We start from the raw sequence: 23,667 nt of genomic DNA, 5'->3' as shown, positions 1-23,667 counted from the left end.
ATATCTAATCAAATGACCTTAAGTTACAAATTCTTCCAACAACGACAGTTTTGCACCTCGTAGCCCAGTGCCATGAACCACGATCCGTTCTAGTTGCTTCAACTTTTCTATGGAATTCAGAGTATTTGAGAGTGGGGAAAAATCCATAACTCCAACAACTGCAAGGCTACCTGCAATATGTTCATAGGTTATAATAAAAATCAACAAATTGAACGGTTGCACAAATCAAGATTAAGTTGATAGTCAAAGAAATGTGATCTAATGATGAAAGAACTTTCAATTGTTTAACATTGGATTTGACGGTGCAGAGGGACACAAAGTGGCAGTTGGAAGATTTCTTTCCAAAAAAACGCCTTAGGACATAATTATATTATTAAAATATAATTTTTAACTATATAAAATAAACAAATTTAATATTACTTTAAAAATACTTTTAAAACATTTAATTTTTTAATTTAAATTTATAATCTTAATAATTTTTAATTAAAAAACATTAAACATAAAACCTTTAAACTATGGTTTTTCATAAATTTTAACCAACTTTTTTTTAGTAACTTAAATAATGTAGTTTTGGTTGCTTAATGAATCATGAATAGTAATAAGAACCATGTGGAATGCCATCTTACCCATCACAATAGAGCTCCATTTACTTTTACCTCTAGTGAAGGGCAGTGATTTATTTTTCTTACCAAAAGAAAAGTAAAATACATAGAAAATTATATCACAATTAGGAGTACTTTAAATTTGAATTGCTTAACAATAACTTATTAATAATAACCCATTACTCTAGAAGAGGATATTTTGGTGAGCATTTGTATAACTTAATAAAATGTATTAAGACTTTTTTTAATCACTTAAATTTTTACAGGGTGACCCTAAGTTTTGAAAATAACAAATCTCATTGTTGAATTTAAGCTTTTGTGATCCATATCAAGTTTTTTGAGAATAGTTAATGGTTTATCTATATTTAATTAATATCTAATGAATTATCCAATGAACCATACTAGTTGGTTCGAAACAATCGACAAATACATTCGAATATGATTTACAGCAAAAAATATTCTAAAAAAATCTCATTGTATTTGAAAATCTTTTGTTTCAAAACAACAACACTGTGTTTCTTTAATATGCTCAAAGAAAAGTAAAAAGAAAGCTCTGCATGTGAAATATATAACTAACTGCAATAAACTTACAGAACCTGAAATGATTACATTTCAAGAACATAATGAAGGTTTTGAGGACAAATTAATCACTTTTAATTTCCCTTTCTTCAACTCAATAAACCGAAACCGGTGAACTAAGTGCACGCATAAACTCCAATGGTTTACAATACCTGCTTCTATGGATTTATATTACCATCGGTCATTTGTTTCTTATTTCCTCTGGTTTTCTCAGAAAGAGACAAAACCCACCCTCACAAAAGCACTTGACAAAACACGAAACCACCTCCAATGCAGACATTTACAGTCCTAACTAATACGAGCCCATGGATCTGCGTTGGCCTCGTCGCGTTTTGTAGCCTTGATGCTGCAGCTTTGCTGAACCAAAAGTTAATTTCCTATTATAATCCCTTACAATTTTGGCTTTTCAAAAAAATTTATCTACTCCAAAATTACTGGGAAAAAATTTTAAGGGCAAAATTTCAAATAGGTTATTTTTCGGATATTTTTCTGAAAACAAATTTCATTAGTTTGATTAAAAATTCGACTATTTTTTAAATATATATGATTAAATGGATGATATTTACAAAAAAAATTACTAATTTTAATAGTAAATTACATGTTTTTTATTGAATATTTGCTTACATTTTATACATATGAATTTTCAAACCACAATAGTTGCCTATGATACTATATAGAGGAAAAATATTAAATCCTTAAAAAATATTGTGAAATTCATTAATAGTAAGTTCTTCTTGCACAAACCTCTCCTATAAATTTTTGACCCCAAAAATGAAATAAATATTAGTTTTCATTTATAAACACATACATTTTGAAAATATGACATTCCTGGTATTTTTTCTATATATTTTAGTGCATTTATGGTTTTTTTTAGTTTACTTTTATGTGCACTTTATAGTTTATAGCTTACATGTTGTTCTGGATGTGTTTACTTCAACATGGCTCACTTTAGCAGATCCATACAATCATGATGACATGGGAGGAGACACAACATTGATGAAAATGCCATGGCACAAGGTGATGAGTAGGTTCTACAAAAACATGTCATCTGAAATCTTCCAATATCCATATATGGAGTGCAGCGCCGCCTATGAGAAATAATAGTTAGAGGGATTTAGTGTGTTTGGCGTGCATTGAAGCATTCTAAACCTATGAAAGATTGGTGGGTGAGATTCCCATGATACTCCAATGATTGGAGTGATTTGTACAAAGCATGTTATCTGCAATATTCAAGGATCCATGTATGGAATTGGTTGTTGCATAATAAAGAGAGTTGTTGGATAATTTCATGTGTGATTCCTTATTTTCAATTATTAAAGTTTATCCATGCCTGTCATAGGCCCTAAAACCTATAACAAGTCAGTGGGTGTGATGCCAAGGGAAGTTGTAGTGATTGGAGTGTTGTTCACTGAACCTATGATAGGTTTGGGACCTGTGAGAGGTTGCTTGCTCCAGTGATTGAAGTGAGTTTGTTTACTGAGATAGGCACACTAAACCTGTGATATGTCCTTGATTTGTTTTGACTAGTTTGCATTGATTTCCAATATTTGTGGAGGCACATGCAAAGTAATTATGGCGAGATGCCATGATGGTGGAGTACCCTTCTAGCTTTGAAGAGATTTCAGAGGAGGCATGGCGAGATATCATGATGAATGGGTATTCCTCCAGAATCAAGGAGGCACATGCATAGCAAGTACGATAGATGTTATGATGGAGGAGAACCTTTCCAGTGTTGAGATAGCACAACTAGAATAAGTATGGTAGGATGTCATTTGGGAGATTATTCCAAAACCCACTATCGAATCAGTGATTGATTCCAAGTGTGCAGTTGATATTAGCATTGAATTATCTAAGTCCAAAATTGGTGGCATAGGATTTTCTCAGAAAGAGAGAGTTAACCTCAATGAGACTTGTACTTTAGTTGTCTGCTACATTATTTCCTTTTATAGAAGATATTTTAGAGAACAGAAGGGAGTGTGGTATTGGTTTATATTACTTCAAATTCATGGGTAGTCAATGTTCTTTGAAGCCCTTAGAAAAGGGGAGGTTTAATAGATTGTGATAGTATCACAGTGTGGTCCTCAACAAGAGGGAGTGTTAGAGTTTACATGTCTTGAATATCCATGCAATCATGATCAAAGTGGAGGAGGTGAAATAATGATGACCATTTTGTGGCAGAATGTGATGAGTAGAATATGTAGCAAAGCCTTCTATAACAATTTGCAGATGTTGATGGCACACTCAATAGACCAGTGAAGATAGAAAATGAGTATATAATGGTAAAGAAATTACTAAGGAGTTAGGGTGTAGGCATTGTTACCCACCGTTACATTTTTCAGTTAGCCATGGATTTGTATATCTAGCATACCCACAATAGTTTTGAGAGTTATTAAGTTTCTAGCTATCTAGGGTTTTAGTTTGCAGGTTAACTTATCGTGAATTTAATATTTCAATGGTATCTTTATATGAATTTATTTATTATCATATCATAAATAATATAAAATATAAGCTCATGAACTAAATATTTCCATTATATAACCTAGATAGTTCCATATTTCAACCTAGACCAGCAACACACATCTATAATTTTAAGGAATACCATCACACTTCAGGAGGGAAAGGTAGCATACATAATTACCATTGCCAACACCTAGAGGGAAAAGAATGCCTAGGTTTTCGTTAACATGCAAAAATCATATGTTGGGAGGGAAATGAATGGATAGGTTGTCGTTGGCATGTATATTTAAATCGCAACACATTAATTTTATTATAGTTTATCATGAAATACTGCACTCATATTTCAACTTAATTAAAGAAATGGAAAACTAAATCTAATTTTATCCACACCTAGTGGAACAAGGTGTGGATAAAATGACTTAAAAATGTTGCAGGTGCACATGTTAATATATTTTTTCAAAAGAGAATGGGAACACTCTGCTAGGGTTTGGATCTAACGTTCATGTCCCCCACAAGAGGGGCTCAACATACTTTCGCTTTTGCTGAAGTTGTCGTGTCCTTCAAGTCTCCCACAAAATCAGTAGCACAAGAAAGACACTTTTTATATATTTGTCATGTGTAGCAATGTATGGACAAACTATAAATTAACTAACTACACCACCAGATTTTTCTACTAGAAGCCTTGCTACATTAAGACATCCATTTGAAAATATGGCCCGAGCTTACTCTTTCATGCATATATTAAAAATTTTAATTGTTGTGTATGGACCAACTATAAATTAACAAAGCTATTTCTTTTAACACATTCACATTCTCTTCATTTTTTAATTTTGAAAAGAAAACAAAGGTAGGTCCAATAAAGACTAAACATGGTTTGAATGTGTTCAGTAAAAACATATGTTCTTTTATGTTATGTTCATCTTGAACTTGAAGGAACCTTTTCATGGATCCATGCACTTCAACACTTACAATGACCTCTAATAGTTCCTATTATGGATAAGAGTTTTGATTTATGCTTTTGCATGAATGCTAGTTTGAATATAATTTAGAGGTTTTGCATATTACTACATATGCATAGCCAAAATAAGATAAAACCAACTTAGGGTAACTATGGCTAGTTACGGATTTTAATCATGGGAGTTTAAATTGCAAAGATCCATTTGGCTAATACTGAACCTGATGGAAGAGGTTGGTCTTACTGAAATAGATGGGAGACTTCTAAAGTCAAATATTGTTGGGTAGCTCTTGATATCATGTTTTACCTGACACAACAAAAATACCACCATACTTACATTTCTAAACCTGATGGAAGAGGTTGGTCTTACTGAAATAGATGGGAGACTTCTTCTAAAGTCAAATATTGTTGGGTAGCTCTTGATATCATGTTTTACCTGACACAACAAAAATACCACCATACTTACATTTCTAAAGGTTCAAGTACTAAAATTTTGCAACTAAAATGCATATGGAATAAAGGTTATGTAATATTTGATTGCAACTTCTCTGTCAATGTGTGTCGTCAATTTCCAACATATTTTGTACATAATATAATTTGTATTGTTATTGTAAATTAGTTAAACTTCTAGGTATAAGTTGAATGGAATGTATATGTTTTACAAAATACCTCTGGTGCCATATATCCAAGTGTGAATGTTTTACTAGTCATGTCCTTTGGATTCTATGCCTCCACATGAGCTACACTAAAATCAACTATTTTGACAGTTCAAGACTTATCTAACAAAGTAATTTTTGTTTTCACATCCTCGTGTAAAATCTTCTTTAGATGAAGATAGCTCAATCTGTAAGATTCAATGACATAAATTACAGAATAATTAATAAAAGTAAACATCATGCAATTGCTAATACAACTCCGTGAATACAATCCAACAAGTAAGATTGTTATCACTCTTTATGCCAACATGTAGTAGGATAAATCATAGTTTGATTTTAACCTCCATAATATGCTAAATTATATCGTGCATATAGTAAGGTAACCTCTAAAAAAATATTTATCCTTATTTTGGAGGTTAAGGAAATAAAAATCACCCTCTTGAAAGGTCCAAAGCTAACTTAATAACAACTTTAAAGGCCAATTTCTTTCGTTTGTTCTTGATGAGAAATTTCTTGAGTGTTCCCCCAACGAGATACTCTACCACAACACAACAAGTCCTTGATGACACCTGAATAGGGTTATCATTGAGAGAATTTTGTGCAGGTATTCTATGTTCTAAAGTTACATTGAAGCTCCAGTGAACTGCAATGCCAAATCATATTAATATAAATGTAGGCAAGCATCACAAGCCATTTTTGAAGTGTAAGTAGTGTACAAATTCATAAATTTTCCATTTCGAAAACCTAATATTATAAGTCAATGTCAATACTACAAATTTTCAGCTTAAACATGTTAGTGCCAAAATGAATGTAAGGAATATGCATTCACGAGTTTCTTTGAGTCTTCCAGTGAGAGGTAATGTTTTAAATCAACAGGCTAAGCAGTGAATATGAACCAATGTGATCGAAATGAATATAAACTTTGTAACATTTTGATGGTCAAGCTTATGCTAGACAACTCTACTTCTTGTTGAAATGAAACCCTTATTTGAGCAATTTCAGATTATGTTTTGGTGCCTTTTTCTCCCCAATCCAAAAACTTCACTATATAGATAACAAAATGAAAATGAGTTCAAAGAAAACACCCACAATGCAAAGAAAACGAAAAATCATAAAAAGATAAGTCAAAAAAATGGGAGCCACTGTGAAAGGGTAATGTCATCACTATTTCAAAGGAAAATAAAAGCATCAATATAATCAACAATATGAAGCGATGCCAATGGTACCTTTATTCACTAGTGAGGTCAATGGAGTATGAAGCTATTGACTAAAATCCATGCTCACTATGATCTGTGCCACTCAAATGACATGTTTCAAACAAGGGTAAGTCCTTGCACAAATCCTTCTTGATTTTGGTGCAATAAATACTCCCTCGGATCTGGTGTCTAAGACAAATCAAGTTTGTGTCATGCAATAAAGTCCCAACCTCAATATGTGTTTTAACTTCTTGGACGCAACTTACAAAAACAATATTGTATGAAGCATGGATCTAAAGCTTCTCACTTGTCATAAGGTATCCAATGGAATTTTCATTATAACTAAAAATATAAGCCAAAAATAAAAATCTAGGGATGGGATAAGAACTCGAAACCAACATAGTGGAATAAATATAGGAAAATATAAAGTAACATCCTAGTTCCCATATAATTTTGGAGAATATTTCTTCCATACTTATAATTGAACTTATGTGGGAATCCATGGATACATGATAAATCTAGAGGGTAAAACAATTTTACATCTAACTACTTGCAAGATGGAGCCATAACTCTTCAAATTTGAAACATGAAATATATTCTCATCATACCTCATCTCAAAACCTAAAAATGTGGAGTGGAGTTGCTAAGGTGAACTTGTTGCCTTCAGAATGTACTTGTTTCACCCTACAATAAAAAATCTTCAAAAAACTATAAAGGGAAAAGAGATTCTTGGAGTCACCAATATTATAAATATCTTCACATAAACAATAAGTAGCTGATATACAAATGTAGGGAAATGGATTTTATCCTTGGCAACAACACCAAAATGTTACCTCACAAGCCAACATCTTTCGATTAAAATCCCAAAGACAAGTAACTAGCCATGTGGAACTAGGGGGTTGGCCACCATCACCATCAATCATAGAAGTGAATCAATCAACAAGTAGGTTAATAGCATAATGTAAGATTATAAGATCAGGTAGTGGCATTACCAACACCCCTCCTTCAAAAATATTCATCCTGAAGTTAGAGTCAAGAGGATATAAGCCATTAGGAAGTAGTATGGAAATAAGGCATAACAAAATAGGAAGAAAGATGTAGTAAGGAAAATTTGAGTAAATCAAAAAAGGATATAATTTCCCATATAGAGTCCTTATCTAACCTATAGCCTCCTATCCTCCCTAAACTACTTCCATTCCATTCCCATCCTATATGTCCTCTGCTGCAATATACCATGGCATCGACTATATTGATTTAATTATTGATAGAATCAAGATGGTGAAAACATCAACTATATCATCCTCACTTCCCCAATTGGAAACTAAAAATCAACATCAAATGTCTAGGGGAGTGTCCATCACTGGCCTCCAATGATTCTAGGCTTGGAGATTACATGGTGGGAAATGCCTCCACCCCTCCTTAAGAACTAGGGTCAACACCCTATCATGGAACACACTACAGTGCTGGTTTGAATGCTTGTCATAAAATAGTTCACTCAAGTAGTCATTTCACTTGCAATATTATTCACCTTACCCCATGTCATAATAGTGCATATCAAATAGATACAAAATATAATAGAATGATGTAAATCATACCATTCCTCTTTGGATGTCTTGACATCCACTAGTCACTTGCTTGGATCTTTGGCTATCACATAGTCCATTCTAATCTCTAGATTAGTTATCATCCAAGCATATACATAAAAACACAATGTGTGTGTGTGAGTGTGATCATAATCATCATGTTATTAGATCTGGTGTCCATGTACCCATTTTTTTTTTCAATTAACATCAACATGTTGGAAGTAAATCATACATCGGGTACGCCATAACTCCAACAAGTGATATACTAGATAAATCATAGCCAGATAAGCCATACATCAAATACTTTAATCAATAGAAACATAATCCATAAAGTGTTTTATACAAGTAGGTTCATCTTCCAACTAAAATGCATCAATATTACATAGTGCTCATAAACAAAATTTCATGAAAGTACAAATAGGGCCTACCAGCGGTAGCTATCTAGGTCAAAATGGGCATCACATATGCTCAAAAAGTGAAGGTTAGTCTCAACCTATAGTCTCTGCATCCTCCTAGATAGTATACTATAAGCCATACTTGTCCCATAGGACCTTAACCTAGTTCACCAACCAACACCTAAGCTATTAAACCCTATGGTCAAATATGCATAAAAGTTTGACCATAACAGTTCCCACATTTGAGACCTACAATTCCCTCCAATCAAGTTTGTGAGATTCTTGAATAACATAATGTCATAGAATATATACATGAAAAAGATCATGAGTTTTATGTGAGTGGGGTAGCGGTACAAGATGATAGGAAGCTAGTCCAATTTTATCTTTGATCATAAAAGGTATTATAAATCAAGGTGACAAGCTCATCCATTTCACAAATCAAATGGTTCTCTTGCTGGGTTCGATTTCCCACTTCATGGCTTTGATCGGTCTTTTGTGCATTGTCATAAGTCTTTTATCTATCCCATGCTTCCTTTAACCTTTGTTAAATATTCCTTATCTATTCCTCCATTTCTTGAACCAATTCTGACCCTCATATTAATCTATCCTCCAACCTTCTCGGTGGACGTTATTGGAAATCCGTCAACCAAGGGGGTCTCCTCGATGTGAAGTCCCAATTAGAACTCACACCGTTTGGTGTAGGAGCCCCATCCAGAATACCGACCTGTTTGCCATATATCTCAAAGATATGCCTTGGCTCTAACTGTTAGCATGATAGAGGGGTGGAATGGTGCTTCGAAAAGCGACAGAGGTGTATCTGGTGAGTGTGTAGTTGCGACTATGTCAAGGTTCTTCTACTACAAAGGGGGGATAAAAGCGAGCCTCTAAGTGAGAGGTAATAGTATCACACAAGAAGAGACACACATGAACCAAAAGGATCCATCTAACATCCAACAGAATAGTCCACAGTGGGTGCGACAATCATTAAAACTAACAAACAATGAAAAATATGTCTAGTATCCCATAGAATAGTCGACAAGGATGGGACAACAAAAACAAGCATTACAACACATTCTCAATAAGATAAGCACTTAAATAACTGAAATAGTTCAATTATCTTAGTACATGTGAAAGAAAACATGAAATACAAACGTCCACATAATATTCTTACAAACATTCATAGTCCATGCATGAAGAACGTGTTGGCCTTAAAAGGCTTATGTTATTAAGCAAAAGTTCCAAGACACATGTTTACAATGTACATCACTAGCCCCAGTAGTGGGACATTAGAGCCACTCCTTACTCCTCAAAGAACTAGTTGATCTCTCTAATGCCTTGCGGGAGGAGCCAAGGTGAAAAGGTCCTTTGCTCATACAATGAGGGGGTATATATAACCAAGGGGTGATGCTTCCCCTTTGTGACTCTTTGACTACCCTTATGACTGTTCAACTTCTTATGACTTTTCAACTTACATGACTCTCCATATTCATGTGTGTCCATTGGACTTCCACTTTACAATACATTTGAATATAATATACATGGTCTATTAGAATATGTGGTAGTTTCAGGCCATTGCTACTGCTGTGAGTGATGTCTTCTAGAGAATACTCTTGTCTTCCACCTCCTCATGGCTTGGTGATAGGAGTCTTCAATGATCTCAAGTCTTGGGTTGTGGTCGCAAGTTTGTGTCATTTTTCCTTGATAGATTAGCTTGCATGCTTAGCTACAAGAATTTCCTTTGCATGTCTTCCTCCTTCATCTCATCCTTTGTCATCTCGTTAGGTTCCTGTATCTGCAACTCACTCATGATGAGATGACATCAACCTGAAAACCTCATAGCCTAAGATGATACATTCTGGTTCGTGGATTGAGCCAAAACTGAGTTACAAGTTGGTAAGGGAGCTTAGTGACTATACATTGCACAATCCTAGCGGCTCGGGTAGAGGCTTCAGGTCTAGAATTGCGCAAGGCTTAGTTCGGGCTGGGTTGAGAGGGTTGTCTTCTACACAGTTTTGGAGATGAGTGAGTCCGGTTGAAGGAGGGGTCACTGTGGAAGATTTATGTGCTATTGTGGAGAGGAAGGTTGACTAACTTTTGCACCATTCTGGGAGATAGTGGGTCAGGATGAGGGGAGGACCACTGAAGGAAAATTCTGCGCAATTCTGGAAGGGAAGGCTGGGTCTTGGGCTCAAGAATTACGTAATGCAGTAGTCCTGGGAAACAGGAACTGCACATTGCACAGATCCAAGGGTTAAGGTCATAGCCTATTGACTAGAACTACACAATTCATAGTCTAGGCAGGCTGGGTGAAGCCAAGTTAAAGGGTCGGGGAGCTTCTTCGGAAAAGGCTAAGTACTAGACTAGTGAGACTGATAGGTGAACTAATGAAGCTTCGAATGTGTCCTAACACTAATAATACTTCATGAATCAACAACATTGATCACCCATGACACATAAACAACAATTTTGGTCGTGTGTGCCCGCTTTGTGACCAATTACGACAAGTGTGACACCTAAGATAGAATTTATGACGACCGTGACGACACTTGTGCGAAAACACTCGAGACTTTGTGAATGAGTGCGACAGGTGTTTATATGGTTAGGAAACCTCATAAAAAAAAAGATGAGCCCTTGAAACCACCAGAATGAGCTTATGCATAAAGTGTGACAACTAGCATGCAAAAAGACGACATCTTTCCTATCTTGCGTCAGGGAGCGAAACACTTAGAAAAAAACATGGAATGACTTTCAGTGTTTGCAAACGTAACTATCATTGAAGACATAATGATATGAAAATGATAAATTGTTTTTCATATTACAGTAAAAGGTGTATTTCAACTTCATGAAAGATGTGCTTTGTTTTTTCCGTACCTACCCTCCAAAGGGTTGTGAATCAGATGGAGTCTTCATGCGGTCTTGATCTCCGATCTTCTATCGTACCCAAAGCTTCCTTGGTCTTCTTATCTAATGATTATATTTTCTTGTCAGTCCCTTAAGTGTCATCTAGCATGCCCTCCTTATTCATCATCTTGCCATAGCATGGTAGAATTCTTGTATGTGCAGTCCACTCATGATAAGATGAAATTAGTTTGATAAATCCCTAGCCTAAGATAAAGTACTTGGATTCATGAACTGGGTCGTGATTGAATGACAAGTCAGGAGAGAAGGCCCAATGACTGTGTGATTGCGCTGTTCAAGCAACCAAGGGTCGAGCTTGATCACTGAGAACGCACAATGCATAACTTAGGACAGACTGAGGGAAATTTTTGTACAGTCCTCATTGAGGGAAAAATTTGCACTGTGCCTATTGAGGGACAAAATTGTGTAGTTCAAGTAGGAAGTGGTTGCTATGTGTTGGGGCCCTGGGAGGAAAAACTGCGTAGTTTCAGGAGGCAAGGGGGTCTGGGCAGTGAGAGGCTTTAGGGACAGAACTGCGCAATTTTTTGAGGTAGTGAGATCTCGTTGAGGGAAGGACACTAGAGGAAGCATCTGCGTAGTTTTGGAGGTCAAGGGAGGTTGGGATTTCTACGCATTGCGCAGTTCCAACAGACAAAGGAAAAGCTTGAAGGTTGAAGGTGTGAAGTGCACAGTTTGGGAAGGTTGGATGAGGCTAGGTTGCTAAGAATCCTTCCAGAATTTGGCTAAGTGTGGGATCAGTGGAACTGATGTGAGCAGTGATAGAACTTGACTATGACCACACACTTGGACACTTAGTGATACAACATAGATCATCCAGAACATATGAAAACATACTTCCCTTAATGCAACAACCTTTGTGGCAACTTACGACAAGTGTGGCTCTGACGATAGACTTTGTGAGGATAATGATGACACTTGTGTAATAGTGTGTGAAACTTTGGAAATGAGTGTGAAACATGTCTATATGATGAGAACAACTCATTTTCACAAATATTTCCCCTTGAAGCAAACCAAAACTCCCCTTTGCATGATAAGCGATAATTCCCATGCCCAAAGACGACACTATCTATATAAAGATAAAAGTGTGGACAACACTTGAGATCCAAGAAGGGAGCTTGAAATCATTAGCTGACCAATAAGTGACTAAGGAATGACCGATCATAGGATCCATAGTAGGCTCCAAAATTTGAGTGTAGAAAAAAATTTTGGAGGGTGTTTCAGCCACTACAACACTTGGGGACACACTGGTAGAATCCAATTTCTCTATTTTGGTTCTCTTTCGTGCAGGACCTTGGTTCTTTGGGGAGTATTGATTCATCATGTAGATCACTTTGGAATTTTCCACTTACTCCATGACTAGACATGGTCCCCTCTGTACCGTATTGGTCGAACACAACATAATATTTAGCAATATCATAGTGTTTCGAGTTGGAAAATGTAGTGTAGCTTGCTAGCTTAAGATTTTTAGAAGATAAGTTTTCATATTTGGTGTTTCTCCATCGCCAGTAGGCCTGGACAGTACTCTGGTGGAGTCACACAAGAACACAAACATTGCTCCGCTGCCAACGATCCTGGAAAGTACCCTAATGGAGTTGCTTGCTTCACCTCTTTGCGTAGGAAGCCTTTCTCTTCGTCCACCTTTATTTATTTATTTAGAGAGAACTGTGCATTGGTACTTATTTATTTTGGGGCTGAAGAGGGATCCCGACTTATTGAGAGCATAAGAGGTTGTTCCTTCAGAGAAGAATATAGAGACCTCTAATTTAGGTTTGCGCGTTTAGATTTCCCATTCTCTGCTTCTACTAGTTGGATAATATTGAGAACATGAAAGCAAAAAAACTGAAGAATACGCATGAGGTTCCCAGACTAGACATGGGTTCATGGTTGGACCAAAACTTTCATTACAAACGGATCATACTTTCCATCAGAACTTCATCGGCCAAAAGATGTAATCAACACAAGGAAGATGAACAGATGGCTAGCCAAATGTTGAAGTGTCACAAGACTCTTTATAGTTCGACCACACAGATACTAAGAAGCTAAAACAGGTCTAGGAACAACACTTATTCGTATGATGAAAGCAAAAGGAGAAAATCAATAAGAAAGAAAACAAGACGAAAAGAAATAAAACATGCAATAAGGAAACATAACCAGAAGACAAGATAACAAGATGGCTAAAGAAAACATGATGTAGAACCATAATAAGAAAACCAGGACAGACTATAGGGAACGAGTGCAGAATGGGTGCAAGAGAGGGAAAATTAGGATGCAACTAATCCTACTCCTAACCTAATAGTTAGTAGGTTGGGTCATGTGTAATGAAATTTCCAGTGAAGCCAACATAATTGTTCCCGACCTGCATCCACAGAGATATGAACAATTAAAATGGATAAAAAGTGATGTGCAACAAAAAATATAAAAACTTGGAAAACTTGCACAAGAAAAGGAAGGTCTTTCCTGTGGGTTGAAAGGTGTGTCACAACCACTACTTTCATCCAATTCACATGCTTACCTTTTCGATGAATACCATTTTTCGACAAACCTCGGAAGCTTATTCTGGATGTGTCTTCATCTACACTAAGCCCCTTAGCAAGCACGAGGAAAGATCGAAATTTGTTGTTTTCTACAGAGCTTTCCAGGTAAGATTGTTCCATCCATTCAACAATTGGATCGTAAAATTCATAATGGCCCTCTTGAAAACCCTGAAATCTTGGAAAAGGTGAATTTTCAATTAGAGGAGTGGGATCATGATGGGAATCTTGTAAGAAAAAATAGATTTGGTCCTTCTCAGTAGTCATGCCAAGATAGTGAGGACCTTCCATAACCATCAATGAAGGTTGAAGTGCCTCGCCTGCTTGACAAAAATTTGAATAGAGAGATGTTGAACAATGAAGATCAAGGGGTGTGAAATAACTATCATTGGATGTGCTGATGGGAAAATGATAAGATGAATGACAGTCACCAAAGACAGAAAAATGATCATATGAGTTGATTAAAGCGTTAGATTCCTAGTTTGTAATAGACGAAGAAAAATCAATTTGAATAGTCTCGCGAATGCTCTAAACAACCGAACCAAGTTTCTTGCGAGCCAAATATGATAGACCATTTTCCTGCAACTGGTGAAAAATTGTACACGTATCATAGTCATCAAAAAGAGTTTAAAAAGGATGCCAACACCAAAAATACATGAGACCAATCGGGACATGGCGAACTGAGAAGAACTCGATCCGTGTGACAACTTGTGCATTCATTATCACTCAAGAGGATTTCTGGTGCAATGAGAGGACAAATTTTCAACATCAAATTTGCAAGAAGACCCAGGAGCTGTCCATAAAGAGATAAATTCGATAAGAATGATTCTTTCAGGAAAATATAGTCCTTGAGATGATAAAATTCACAATTCCATGACTCTATGAGAGATGCAAATTCCCAACCCAAGTTTGATGTGAGATATTTGCATGAAGATGAATGAACTATAACAAATTCTTGAATTTAGTCAGAAGTAAAATCTTGAAAATTCGAAAGGTCACACTAAGAATACCCAACATTTTTCATAAGGATATTTACATCGACTGAAACCATGTAGAGAGACGGATTGTGTGAGAGAAACCAGATCTGACTTAGTTCAGGGGGCTTACCAAAGTCGTGAGATCCTGACATAACCATCAATGGTAGTTGAAGTGCCTTGACTCCCTGGTAGGTCCCGAAACTTCCCAGGATTGTAGAATTATATTTTGAAGCTTGGACTAGATCATGCATGGTTTGAGGATAACTTCTATTGCTGGTTTTAGTAAGACCATTTCTCATCGGATAGCAGCCATCTCTGTCACAAATTTTACTAGATTTTTCAACTTCAACAACCAGATTGCTCAAGTTGGAAGACTCTTCTGATCACAAATTCAAAGATAAATGAATCGGTGAGATATCATGAGCAAGTTTATTTGAAGAGGTGTCCTCATGAAATAGAAGAGATGATGAGGGGTGGGACGAGTTCTCCATGATTTGACTATTTTCAATTTCATCATGGACAACCTCACCACCTTATGTCCATCTAGGGGATAACTCATCAGATGAAGAAACAAAAGAGCATGGAGTATCTTTGTCACAAGAAGATGCATTACAAATGGTAGGACACAAGGGATAGTGAGGTGAAGAAGAATTTTCAATGTGAACATCTTCTTTGACCAAACTAAATTCTAGATCTAAATTAAAATCGTCATGAGAAACCGAAATATCACGTGATGAGCTTGGGCATTTGTCACGACATACATCAATAGAGTCATCGCCATTAGAATGATTACTACCCAAGGCTGAGGGTTGATTTAAAGAATTGACTTCATTGGATTGTCTACCGATATTAGCAGATCGAGAATCATCCAAGAGTGGAAATTCATTATTTTGACATGGAAGATTTTGAAAAAGAGATGAAAGATTGAAAGCATCTTTATATTTATGCTCCTCTACCTGTGTAATGTGACTGCTTTGTATGTGATCATAATTTGAGCTAGTAGCTTGAGAATCAAGAGAATGTGAAGAACTAGTTGGTGGAGTAGATCGATCAAGCAGGTCATGATACAAAGAGTCAGGATGTGTAGATGATAGAGGATAACAAAAATTTGGATTAGCTTTGAGACTAGAGTTGTGAACAGTGACAACATCTTGCGAAACGAAGGAGTCATTCATCATCGTAGGATTCATGATCCATTCTAGACTTTCCTCCATTGAATCTAAATCATGAAAAGCAAAAGAAGAATGAGAAGATGGACTGGATATTTGATTCGCAGATTTCCCAATTTTACAACCACCGCAAGGAGGCACCCACATCGGGACTAGAAAGGGAGGAGGACAAAGAACAAAAGGGGTAGTAAGCTCCTCCTCTGAAATTTGAGGTGCCTCATGATTCACAAGAGTTGGGGAAGTAGAAAAATCAGGAGGTTCAAGTTCACCGTATGAAGAGACAAGAACCAAGCACTCAAACTCTTGTTTCAAGAAATCCCAGTTCAGATGTTTTTTAGGAATTTCATAACAGAGGTGAAGGAATCGATCAGAAAAATCCTCAACTGATTCATTAGGCTTCATTCTTAAAATATTGATTCTTCCACAAACATCTTGGTAGTTATACTTATCGAAGGCTTTATGAAGCTTCTTGGCAAGTTGGTCGAATGAATGGATAGAAGCAATGGGTAATGTATGACACCATCAATTAACACGACCTTCAAATGTGAGGGTGAGTAATATAGCCATGACATCTTTAGAATGTATTCTTCTTGAAAGAAAAAGACAAACAACTTGAAATAGATGTTCACAAAAAGTTGATTCACCTTCACCATCAAACTTAAATTCAGACAGGTTATGAATAACTTCCGCAGGGATGGTACAATTAAGATCTTTAGAAAAACATCCTGGGATTATGATTTGGGGAAGATCCATTTTAAATAAGAGATTCAAACCATACTCAACATGCAAAGCTTGTCGTCTGGCCCTACTTCTGGCGCCATTTTGTTGACGGTGCTGGAAATCCGTTAACAAAGGGGGTCTCGCCAATGTAAAGTCCCAATTAGACCTCACACCGTTTGGTGTAGGAGCCCCATCCAGAATATTGGCCCAATTTCCATATATCTCAAAGATATGCCTTGGCTCTAATTGTTAGCATGAGAGAGGGATGGAATGGTGTCTTCGAAAAGCAAGGGAGGTGTGCCTGGTGAGTGTGCAGTTGCGACTGTGTCAAGGTTCTTCTACTGCAAAGGGGAGATAAAAGTGAACCTCTAAGTGAGAGGTAATAGTACCACCCAGGAAGAGACACACATTAACCAGAAGGATTTGTCTAACATCCAGCGGAATAGTCCACAGTGGGTGCGATGGTAGTTACAACCAACATACAAGGAAAGCTACGTCTAGTATCCCACAGAATAGTCCACAAGGATGGGAGAATAATAACAACCATTACAGTACATTCTCAATAAGATAAGCACTAAAATAACTGAAATAACTCAACTGTCTTAGTACATGTGAAAGAAAACATGAAATACAAATGTCCACATAATAGTCTTACAAACATTCATAGTCCATGCATGAAGAATGTGTTGGCCTTAAAAGGATTATGTTATTAAGCAAAATTTCCAAGACACATGTTTACAATGTACATCACTAGCCCCAGTAGTGGGACATTGGAGCCAATCCTTGCTCCTCAAATAACTAGTTGATCTCTCTAATGCCTTGCGGGAGGAGCCAAGGTGAAAAAGTCCTTTGCTCATACAATGAGGGGGTATATATAACCAAGGGGTGATGCTTCCCCTTTGTGACTCTTTGAATACCATCATGAATGTTCAACTTATTATGACTTTTCAACTTACATGGCTCTCCATATTCATGTGTGTCCTTTGGACTTCTACTTTACAATACATTTGAATATAATATAGATGGTCCACACTGATGATGTGGCATATGACAGCTCATGAAAAAACATGACATGGCACTGCTGATGTAAACTTCTTAGATGTTGTGGCAGTTTCAGGCCATTGTTGCTGTTGTGAGTGATGTCTTCTAGAGAATACTCTTATCTTCCACTTCCTCACGCCTTGGTGACATGAGTCTTTAATGATCTCAAGTATTGGGTTGTGGTTGTGAGTTGGTTTCCTTTTGCCTTGATAGAACATCTTGCATGCTTAGCTACAAGAATGTCCTTTGCATGTATTCCTCCTTTATCTCCTTCTTCATCATCTTGCCAGGTTCCTGTATCTACAACTCACTCATTATGAGACAAAATCATCCCAAAAACCTCCTAGCCTAAGATGACACATTCTTGTCCAGGGACTAAGCCAAAACTAAGTTAAAATTTGGGAAGGGAGGCTCAGTGACTGCGCATTTGGTAGTCCCATTAGCTAGAGCATAGGCTTGAGGTCTAGAATTGTGCAATGTGTAGTTCATGTTGGACTGAGAGGTTATATTCTAAGCAGTTTTGGAGATGAGGGAGTCTAGATAAAGGAGGGCCCACTGTGGAATATTTTTGCATAGTTCTTGAGAGGAAGGTTGAATAAATTCTGCATAGTTCTAGGAGATAGTGGGTCAGGATGAGGGGAGTGTGGTGAAGTAAAATTATGAGTGCAGACACAAACAATTCCTCTAGCCTGATAATGGGTCTAGCCACAACTGATACATTCTATGGAAGATTTCCTTAGGTTAGAACCAAATAAGAGGGACTACCTCTTAGTACGCTTATCCTGTTTGATGATGTCCTTGCTTGCTCATTCCAACTATCTCTCGCTTCCTTCTTCAAACACCTAAAACAAGTAAACAACAACAAACAACAACCGTGATAATAGACAAATTGTAATTCAACCTACTTAACAAGTCAAGAAACATTAAGCCATGAATATGTAAGATGACAAATCATGTAGGAAATCAATTGATAGTTGCATATATATTGAATCAAGAAGAGATTACAACCATTGTCTTGACATTGCTGTTCTCCTCTAACAAGACCAGGTTCCCACACACTTCTGCTAGCATTCCATGATGGCCTCAACAAAAATAGTTTTAAGGCTCTTCCCTTTAGGCTTCACTCCAAACCAAATTCACACTTCTCCCTCACACAACTAGAGAGCTACAACTATGAATAGCTTGCTGTTTACTCCAAACTTAACACCAACATTAACACTAGCTTGTGAATGGGAAAAAGGGAGGTTTATATAGGATGAATGGATGAGATATGGATCCTCTTCTCATGGGAGAAGGTCTTATCCCTTGAGGTAGTTCCATCATTATAGGGGAAAGGAGCCCAAATTGACATCCTCGACCCCACCCGGCCAAACCATTTACCAGAATTCCCTTACGAAGCTTCTAGAGATGGAAGCTTCGGCTCTTTATTTAAAAAAATTTCCATAAGAGGACCGACGTGACTGGAACAAAGCTCAGTCACTGTAGTCGGCACTAGGGATAGTGCTAATCCCTGCATATCGGCGTGAGAAAGACAAGGTCCATTAACGTCGGTCTTGTAAACTGGGCAAAACAGAAGTTTCAGGGGAAATGGTACAAAAGGGAATTGATCTGATCATGAAGAGGGACACAATGGGGGTTTCTTCATGAAGGGTAAGCATATAGGGTTCACTGTAGAGTTCCTCCAGGATCAAGGAATGGGGAGTACAGGGATAGTGACAAAATTCTGTGTAACAGATGCACCCTAAAGCGTGAAGGCCGAACTAGAGCGAGGGATGAAACACTTTATAAATCAGTGCGGGGAACTGTAGTTTGTGATGAGCCTCATAATTGGGTAATTATATGGGCCTTAATTGGCCTTAATTCATCTCCTAGCTTAGTCAAACCAAATATTCCCACACCTTATTGCATACTTTTGATTATATTTTGTTTATGAGATGAGTTAGAGTTGGATATTTTTCTTTGTGGTCTAATGTGCATATAATGCAGGAATAAATGATACAAGCAAGGAAAAATGCAGGCATAAAGGATAAAAGCAAGGAAATATCGCAAAGGCCTTGGTCAAAACTCAAACGAGAGGATCAAGGAATGGGGAGTACAGGGATAGTGACAAAATTCTGTGTAACAGATGCACCCTAAAGCGTGAAGGCCGAACTAGAGCGAGGGATGAAACACTTTATAAATCAGTGCGGGGAACTGTAGTTTGTGATGAGCCTCATAATTGGGTAATTATATGGGCCTTAATTGGCCTTAATTCATCTCCTAGCTTAGTCAAACCAAATATTCCCACACCTTATTGCATACTTTTGATTATATTTTGTTTATGAGATGAGTTAGAGTTGGATATTTTTCTTTGTGGTCTAATGTGCATATAATGCAGGAATAAATGATACAAGCAAGGAAAAATGCAGGCATAAAGGATAAAAGCAAGGAAATATCGCAAAGGCCTTGGTCAAAACTCAAACGGGACAAGGGAGAGTAATTATAGGAGGTAAATCCTCCTCATTTACTACCCTTCCATTCGAATATTTCTCCATCAGCTTGGAATGCAAACAACCATCACTTTGAAGACTAGAAGACAACCGAGCAAGTGAAAGGGATAGGAACCAGTTTTTCTTGAGTTGGGAGCCAAGCCTTCCTAATTTGAAGGAAGTCGTTAGAGACTTCAGATGTATAAATAGAGAGGCTTAGGACCTCAGTAGGATTCGGACTTCATTTGTAAAAATTCTGCTTTATTTCTAAGCTGCAAGACTTGTGACAAGTTGTTTTGTAATCCATGGTTTTCATAATGAGAATGAGTTATGTTTTAAGCTAGCTCTGAGTTAACTCAGAGGGCTGAAGCTCTTGGGTTAGGGCCTGACCCGAGCAACCAAAGCTCCTCTTCATTGTACATATCTGTTAGCATAGATTTATGTTCATTTGCTTAAATAGATTCATGGTTTTTCATTGTTTATCTGCTTAGTAGCTTTCTGGTTCTGTTTATTTGCTTAAGTAGCTTCCTGGTTCTATTCATTTGCTTAAGTAGGATTCATGGTTTTTCTAGTTATTTGCTTAGGTAGCTGCATTTTCATTACAATAGCGTAGAGTAGATCGGTTGTGTTGTAGTTTACTTCCATTTGTGCCTTCTTTCAGTTTACAGGTTAGCTAGGCGAAAAAGATCACTATCAGGTTGTGTGCAGGTGTCTCGACCTCATCTCCTCCCTCTGGGACCATGACTTGAGGAAGAGACCCTTCAGTAACCCCAAAAACACAGGTTTCTGGTTCTCGCATGAGCTATGGAGTTTTCTGTTTGATGCAGTTATTTGTTCACCCGCACTGGTTTTTCTGTTGTTGTCATTTAAAAACCTCCTTCAGCATGTTCTTCATGCGTCACTTCCTTGTCGTCTGATCCCCAAAAAACCTTCACAATCACCATCCAATTCATTATTTTCTCTAACTGCTGCCTCGTGTGAAGTTTTCCACTTACTTTATGCACTTTAAGTCCCCACCGTTGATCTGCCTCACCTGATCCGATGGCTATCGTGGCACCTCAGCACTTCATTCACTTTAGAACCCCCACCGTCGATCTGCCTCACTTGATCTACGGCTATTGCTTCACTCGATCGCCAACTAGCTTGGCTGATCTCCACCGTTGATCAACCTCGCCTAATCCAATGGCTATCGCGCAATCTCGCGCAGATTAGTGCACGGCCGTTATCCACCTGAGAGCACGCGAGAAAAGTGGTATTCTCATGCTACGTGTTGCGTAGTGAGGCTAATCGCGTGAAATTTTAAAATACAGCTTACAACCTTGAGGGCACGTGAGAAACTAATTACCGCCTTAGAAACCTACTCCACCATTTCCGCACATTTCTTTTTCCCGCGATATGATCTTCACCGTCTATCTCTTGAATTCATCCACGTGATAAGATCTCAGCCGTTCATCGCTTCGTTACCCTGTCTATCCATCTCTTGACTTAATCTCCGCGATCAAATCTTCGCCATTCACCTCCTATTAACCTTGTTCATCCATCCATTCACTTAATCCCTCGCGATACGATCTCTGCCATTCATCTTGTTCATTAACCTCGTTCATCCGTTTATTCGCTTAAAGCCCTGCGATAAGATCTCCACCATCCATCTTCTGTTTGTTGATCAATCCAACAGTCCCGATGCGCTACTGCGTCCTTACGTCCTCCTTTCACCAATTTCGATCTCCGATTGCTTTTTCCACTTGAAGCCCGATTTAGCCTAAGTTTCTTTGCTACAACTTATTATAGTTTAATGATATTTGCTTTTGTAACTTAGATAGCAACATTAGGTTAGTGATTAATTTAGCAATTCTGCTTAGCATAGCTGTTTAATTGGTTAATTAGGGTATGGTGTGGTTTATCATTACATGCTGTTTTCTTCAATACTGCAGTAGAAGTAGCTCTCCCTTAGGATATATTTGTTGTTCTTCCATCAAAGAGTTAAGCTTCTTCTGATCCTATAAAAGTCTAGCTTGGAACCCCTGGGGTCTCTTGCCAGATGAGCAGTGACAATAGGTAGTACCTTCATTTTTAGTTGTGCATATATCACTGTCACCTCCAAGTTTGTATGAACCACGGGTTGATAAGTAAAGCTGGTAGCCCTGGGAGTTGCAACATTCTTGTTGCAATACCTAGGCTCATCACTTTTTGGTGCTATTGCCAGGGAGGTGTCTAAGTAGAATGTGATTACTTCTTTCTTCTATTTCTAGTCTCCAACTTTCTTTTCTTCTACTTCTAGTCTTCAATTTTCCTCCATTAGTTTATTTATGCAAAAGTAATCTAGCTTCCTTTCTTTCATTTGTCATTATCTTCTTTCCTTTCCATTCTGCAAGTACTTTCTAGCTTTAAAAAAAAAAAATCTTACAAAAACCAACCCAAAAACATTTCCTTTCATGCCTCGTAGGAATAGGGAAAATTCAGGGAAATTCTTGTCAAATACCCCCACTGCATCCAACAGTCAACCTTCTCTCTTCTTCAATGACGGTGAATTGGAAGACCCTTTAGGTGAGCAACCTTACCTATTTGAGGAACCTACAGAGGAAGAAGAAGAGGAAGAACCCATTCCTACTAAACCAATGGCTGAAAACCGAAATGATAGAGGGAATAGAGAGAGAATTGAGGGTGCCTTCCCCATCAGGGAAACCAATGGGGACACTAAGATGAAGAATATAAGCCCCTCTGCTCTACCTCATTTCCATGGCCTGACCACAGAGGACCCTGACACTTTCCTATTTTAGTTTGCTGTTATATGCCGAACCTATGACTATACAGATGATGAGAAAAAGTTAAAACTGTTTCCATCTACCCTCAAGGATGCAGCATTGCGTTGGTTCATGGGTTTACCTGGAGATAGAATCACAACTTGGGCTTAGATGCAGCAGAATTTCAACAACAAATATAGGGACTACTGTAGGTCAAAGGATACTAAAGAAGATATTTTCAGGATGACCATAGGCCAGGATGAATCCTTAGAAGACTATGAAGAAAGATTCCAGCTCAGTTACAAAAGGGCCAGGTGCACACTTGACCCTGAGTCACTAAAGCTGGTCCTGCTTAGAGGAGTAAGGGAAGATCTTCTAGATACCTTACATATGATAGTAGGAGGAGATGTCTACCAATTACCCTATGAGGATATTAAGACTATCTTTAGAAACCATTCTAGGGCAACTAGGAAAAAGGGTAGGGGTAGTCAACCTATGGCCAGTACATCATCCTCCAACTTATCCATCAAGGGTGAAATTGGAAATATGCTGGAAGATTTCAAAAGTGATATGCTACAAACCCTTGCCTTGCAATTGGACACCATGAACATCAAAAGGAAGCAAGAGGAAGCAGAGAGAGCCTTAGCCATCTTTTGTCCTAGATGCACCAGGAGGCAT

The 23,667-nt window shown here is 37.5% G+C and overlaps 1 pseudogene; it reads right to left on the bottom strand.

Moving 5' to 3' along the window:
• Positions 1-18: 18 nt before the first annotated feature.
• On the bottom strand, positions 19-21,852 carry LOC149153315 (serine/threonine-protein kinase 52-like; annotated as a pseudogene).
• Between the last annotated feature and the right edge of the window lie 1,815 nt (positions 21,853-23,667).

This window comes from Pinus tabuliformis, chromosome 9, assembly GCF_031772625.1.
Source record: "Pinus tabuliformis cultivar Carrire ecotype Pingquan chromosome 9, CPIR1, whole genome shotgun sequence".
Lineage (NCBI taxonomy): Eukaryota > Viridiplantae > Streptophyta > Pinopsida > Pinales > Pinaceae > Pinus > Pinus tabuliformis.
Note: the sequence above shows the minus strand (reverse complement) of the source record. Positions and strands in the feature narration are given on the sequence as shown.